Below are 6,798 nucleotides of genomic sequence, written 5' to 3' on the forward strand. Positions count from 1 at the left end.
GTAGTTGCGCGTGGTAGGAAATCCCGCAACATGCACCGGTCACAGACGCGCTCCAAAGCCTCCTGTCCATAGCTCTTTAACACGCTGTCAGCACTACAAGGATAGCATGATGCATTGAGTACGGTGTCCAGGTCAGAAATTATGCTCAGATTCTCCGATGGGAATCTTTATTTTGTCGCACAACATTTTTCTATCCGCCCTCCTCAGCCAGGAGAACTCCCGCTCCCACTGAACTCGCCTAACCTCCTTACTGCCGCTGAGGCCAAGGGCTGAGTTTGTCCTTCATCTGCATCTATCCCTCTTTTTTCACCTCTTTTATCAACATAGTTTTTTTCCGTCACTGTTTAAAAAAAAACGGTCAATGACGGAAAATATTCGGTTAACGCGACCCCTGCTGCCAAGTAGGACGTGAACCACTCCAGTGCTGCACCCCTAATGCCCACTGCCACTGCTCTAATGTCAAAAGCTGCAGTTGGATCTAAAAGCACAATAATGACACCAGAGTCACCAGAGTCAGAAACTAAAAAGATATCATTAAAAACTCTTAAAAGAGCTGATTCTGTACTGTGCAGACTTTTAAAAGCGGATTGGAAAACCTCGAGAATATTGTGCTCTTCCAGAAAGGCTAATAATTGACTGTAAACTGTCTTGTCGAGGATTTTAGATATAAAAGGTAACTTGCAGAGAGGTGTGATATAAGAACTGTGGGATCTAGAGCAGTTTGATCAGAGCTTGCACCGCTGCATGTTTAAGATTTTCACACCTGAACAAAGACTTCCAGCGGAGGAGGAACTGAACATGTGACACACAACACAAGAGAGAAGCCCTCGCTGCTAAGCTAAATTGTTATGCTAGCAAAACCCCCATGCATAAATGAATGTGAAAAATAAAGTTCAGCAAAAATGTTACCAACAGAAGTGAAAGCAACAATTGATTTTAGAGCTGCAACTAACGATTATTTTCACTATCGATTAATCTGTCAATTATTTTCTCGAGTAATCGTTTGGTCCATAAAATATCAGAAAACCTTATAAAATGTTGATCGGTGTTCGTCAAACCTGGAAATGATGATGTTCTCAAATGTCTTGTTTTGTCCACAAACTAAAATGATTGACTGTTAATGATTTTTGTGTTGAAAATATTCACATTTAAGAAGCTAAAACAATCAGAAATCTTGTTTTAATCATGACAAAATCTTCAAACCAAATAAATTGATTATCAAAATCGTTGTCGATTAATTTAGTAATCGATTAATAATCAATTCATCGATTCATCGTTTCATCTCTAATTGATTTACGAAACAAGTGTTTGAGTAATAATAATGATGACCTCACTACAGTATGAATGAATACATTAAACTGAGAAAAATAATGAAAACAAAGACAGATTAACTGTCACTGCTGTGGTGTGTCTGTGTGTCTTAACAACATTAATATTTAAGCATTTTCAGGGATTTTATGTATCAGAAGCAACTGTGGAAATGAGGATTCAGGATCTTAGTCTGGATGATGGATGTTCAGAGTTTACTTCAGAGTAAATTCTGACCAAGTCACTCCTTTGGTCTGGATATCATTCCAAAATCTCTCGATGCTACATCTGAATGACCTGTAAAACACACACAGACAAGGAACTTTACCACAGAGAGAGAGAGAACCCAAGTACAAAGACAAGGAACTTTACCACAGCGAGAGAGAGAACCAGAGTACACAGACGAGGACCTTTACTGCAGAGAGAGAGAGAACCAGAGTACACAGACGAGGAACTTTACCACACAGAGAGAACCAGAGTACACAGACGAGGAACTTTACCAGAGAGAGAGAGAACCAGAGTACACAGACGAGGAACTTTACCACAGAGAGAGAACCAGAGAACCAGAGTACACAGACGAGGAACTTTACCACAGAGAGAAAACCAGAGTACACAGACAAGGAACTTTACCACAGAGAGAGAGAGAACCCAAGTACAAAGACAAGGAACTTTACCACAGCGAGAGAGAGAACCAGAGTACACAGACGAGGACCTTTACTGCAGAGAGAGAGAGAACCAGAGTACACAGACGAGGAACTTTACCACACAGAGAGAACCAGAGTACACAGACGAGGAACTTTACCAGAGAGAGAGAGAACCAGAGTACACAGACGAGGAACTTTACCACAGAGAGAGAACCAGAGTACACAGACGAGGAACTTTACCAGAGAGAGAGAGAACCAGAGTACACAGACGAGGAACTTTACCACAGAGAGAGAACCAGAGTACAAAGATGAGGAACTTTACCAGAGAGAGAGAACCAGAGTACACAGACAAGGAATTTTACCAGAGAGAGAGAGAGAGAACCAGAGTTCACAGATGAGGAACTTTACCACAGAGAGAGAACCAGAGTACACAGACAAGGAACTTTACCACAGAGAGAGAGAACCAGAGTACACAGACGAGGAACTTTACCACAGAGACAGAGCGAACCAGAGTACACAGACGAGTAACTATACCAGAGAGAGAGAACCAGAGTACACAGACAAGGAACTTTACCAGAGAGAGAGAACCAGAGTACACAGACAAGGAACTTTACCAGAGAGAGAGAACCAGAGTACACAGACAAGGAACTTTACCAGAGAGAGAGAACCAGAGTACACAGACGAGGAACTTTACCACAGAGAGAGAGAAACCAGAGTGCACAGACGAGGAACTTTACCAGAGAGAGAGAACCAGAGTTCACAGACGAGGAACTTTACCACAGAGAGAGAACCAGAGTACAAAGATGAGGAACTTTACCAGAGAGAGAGAACCAGAGTACACAGACGAGGAACTTTACCACAGAGAGAGAACCAGAGTACAAAGATGAGGAACTTTACCGGAGAGAGAGAACCAGAGTTCACAGACGAGGAACTTTACCACAGAGACAGAGAGAACCAGAGTACACAGACAAGGAACTTTACCACAGAGAGAGAACCAGAGTACACAGACAAGGAACTTTACCAGAGAGAGAACCAGAGTTCACAGACGAAGAACTTTACCACAGAGAGAGAGAGCCAGAGTTCACAGACGAGGAACTTTACCACAGAGACAGAGCGAACCAGAGTACACAGACGAGTAACTATACCAGAGAGAGAGAACCAGAGTACACAGACAAGGAACTTTACCAGAGAGAGAGAACCAGAGTACACAGACAAGGAACTTTACCAGAGAGAGAGAACCAGAGTACACAGACAAGGAACTTTACCACAGAGAGAGAACGAGAGTGCACAGACGAGGAACTTTACCACAGAGAGAGAACCAGAGTACACAGACGAGGAACTTAACCAGAGAGAGAGAGAGAGAACCAGAGTACACAGACGAGGAACTTTATCACAGAGAGAGAACCAGAGTACACAGATGAGGAACTTTACCACAGAGAGAGAGAACCAGAGTACACAGACGAGGAACTTTACCACAGAGAGAGAACCAGAGTACACAGACGAGGAACTTCACCAGAGAGAGAGAACCAGAGTACACAGACAAGGAACTTTACCAGAGAGAGAGAACCAGAGTACACAGACAAGGAACTTTACCAGAGAGAGAACCAGAGTACACAGATGAGGAACTTTATCAAAGAGAGAGAACCAGAGTACACAGACGAGGAACTTTACCAGAGAGAGAACCAGAGTACACAGACGAGGAAATTTACCACAGAGAGAACCAGAGTACACAGACGAGGAACTTTACCAGACAGAGAACCAGAGTACACAGATGAGGAACTTTATCAAAGAGAGTGAACCAGAGTACACAGACGAAGAACTTTATCAGAGAGAGTGAGAACCAGAGTACACAGACAAGGAACTTTATCAGAGAGAGTGAGAACCAGTGTACACAGATGAGGAACTTTATCACAGAGAGAACCAGAGTACACAGACGAGGAACTTTACCACAGAGAGAGAGAACCAGAGTGCACAGACGAGGAACTTTACCAGAGAGAGAGAGAACCAGAGTACACAGACGAGGAACTTTACCACAGAGAGAGAACCAGAGTACACAGACGAGGAACTTTATCACAGAGAGAGAACCAGAGTACACAGACGAGGAACTTCACCAGAGAGAGAGAACCAGAGTACACAGACGAGGAACTTTACCAGAGAGAGAACCAGAGTACACAGACGAGGAACCTTACCACAGAGAGAGAGAACCAGAGTACACAGACGAGGAACCTTACCACAGAGAGAGAGAACCAGAGTGCACAGACGAGGAACTTTACCAGAGAGAGAGAACCAGAGTACACAGACGAGGAACTTTACCACAGAGAGAACCAGAGTACACAGACGAGGAACTATACCAGAGAGAGAGAACCAGAGTACACAGACAAGGGACTTTACCAGAGAGAGAGAACCAGAGTACACGGACGAGGAACTTTACCAGAGAGAGAGAACCAGAGTACACAGACGAGGAACTTTACCACAGAGAGAACCAGAGTACACAGACGAGGAACTATACCAGAGAGAGAGAACCAGAGTACACAGACAAGGAACTTTACCAGAGAGAGAGAACCAGAGTACACAGACGAGGAACTTTACCAGAGAGAGAACCAGAGTACACAGACGAGGAACCTACCAGAGAGAGAGAACCAGAGTACACAGATGAGGTACTTTACCACAGAGAGTGAACCAAAGTACACAGACGATGAACTTTACCAGAGAGAGAGAGAACCAGAGTACACAGACGAGGTACTTTACCACAGAGAGAGAACCAGAGTACACAGACGAGGTACTTTACCACAGAGAGAGAACCAGAGTACACAGATGAGGTACTTTACCACAGAGAGAGAACCAGAGTACACAGACGAGGAACTTTACCAGAGAGAGAGAGAACCAGAGTACACAGACGAGGTACTTTACCACAGAGAGAGAACCAGAGTACACAGACGAGGTACTTTACCACAGAGAGAGAACCAGAGTACACAGATGAGGTACTTTACCACAGAGAGAGAACCAGAGTACACAGACGAGGAACTTTACCAGAGAGAGAGAGAACCAGAGTACACGGACGAGGAACTTTACCACAGAGAGAGAGAACCAGAGTACACGGACGAGGAACTTTACCACAGAGAGAGAGAACCAGAGTACACGGACGAGGAACTTTACCAGAGAGAGAGAGAACCAGAGTACACGGACGAGGAACTTTAACAGAGAGAGAGAGAACCAGAGTACACGGACGAGGAACTTTACCACAGAGAGAGAGAACCAGAGTACACGGACGAGGAACTTTACCAGAGAGAGAGAGAACCAGAGTACACGGACGAGGAACTTTACCACAGAGAGAGAGAACCAGAGTACACGGACGAGGAACTTTACCAGAGAGAGAGAGAACCAGAGTACACGGACGAGGAACTTTACCAGAGAGAGAGAGAACCAGAGTACACGGACGAGGAACTTTACCACAGAGAGAGAGAACCAGAGTACACGGACGAGGAACTTTACCACAGAGAGAGAGAGAACCAGAGTACACGGACGAGGAACTTTACCAGAGAGAGAGAGAACCAGAGTACACGGACGAGGAACTTTACCACAGAGAGAGAGAACCAGAGTACACGGACGAGGAACTTTACCAGAGAGAGAGAGAACCAGAGTACACGGACGAGGAACTTTACCAGAGAGAGAGAGAACCAGAGTACACGGACGAGGAACTTTACCACAGAGAGAGAGAACCAGAGTACACGGACGAGGAACTTTACCAGAGAGAGAGAGAACCAGAGTACACGGACGAGGAACTTTACCACAGAGAGAGAGAACCAGAGTACACGGACGAGGAACTTTACCAGAGAGAGAGAGAACCAGAGTACACGGACGAGGAACTTTACCAGAGAGAGAGAGAACCAGAGTACACGGACGAGGAACTTTACCACAGAGAGAGAGAACCAGAGTACACGGACGAGGAACTTTACCACAGAGAGAGAGAGAACCAGAGTACACGGACGAGGAACTTTACCACAGAGAGAGAGAACCAGAGTACACGGACGAGGAACTTTACCAGAGAGAGAGAGAACCAGAGTACACGGACGAGGAACTTTACCAGAGAGAGAGAGAACCAGAGTACACGGACGAGGAACTTTACCAGAGAGAGAGAGAACCAGAGTACACGGACGAGGAACTTTACCAGAGAGAGAGAGAACCAGAGTACACGGACGAGGAACTTTACCACAGAGAGAGAGAACCAGAGTACACGGACGAGGAACTTTACCACAGAGAGAGAGAGAACCAGAGTACACGGACGAGGAACTTTACCACAGAGAGAGAGAACCAGAGTACACGGACGAGGAACTTTACCAGAGAGAGAGAGAACCAGAGTACACGGACGAGGAACTTTAACAGAGAGAGAGAGAACCAGAGTACACGGACGAGGAACTTTACCACAGAGAGAGAGAACCAGAGTACACGGACGAGGAACTTTACCAGAGAGAGAGAGAACCAGAGTACACGGACGAGGAACTTTACCACAGAGAGAGAGAACCAGAGTACACGGACGAGGAACTTTACCAGAGAGAGAGAGAACCAGAGTACACGGACGAGGAACTTTACCAGAGAGAGAGAGAACCAGAGTACACGGACGAGGAACTTTACCACAGAGAGAGAGAACCAGAGTACACGGACGAGGAACTTTACCACAGAGAGAGAGAGAACCAGAGTACACGGACGAGGAACTTTACCACAGAGAGAGAGAACCAGAGTACACGGACGAGGAACTTTACCAGAGAGAGAGAGAACCAGAGTACACGGACGAGGAACTTTACCAGAGAGAGAGAGAACCAGAGTACACGGACGAGGAACTTTACCA

Source organism: Solea solea, chromosome 12 (genome assembly GCF_958295425.1).
Source record: "Solea solea chromosome 12, fSolSol10.1, whole genome shotgun sequence".
In the NCBI taxonomy this organism is placed as follows: Eukaryota; Metazoa; Chordata; class Actinopteri; order Pleuronectiformes; family Soleidae; genus Solea; species Solea solea.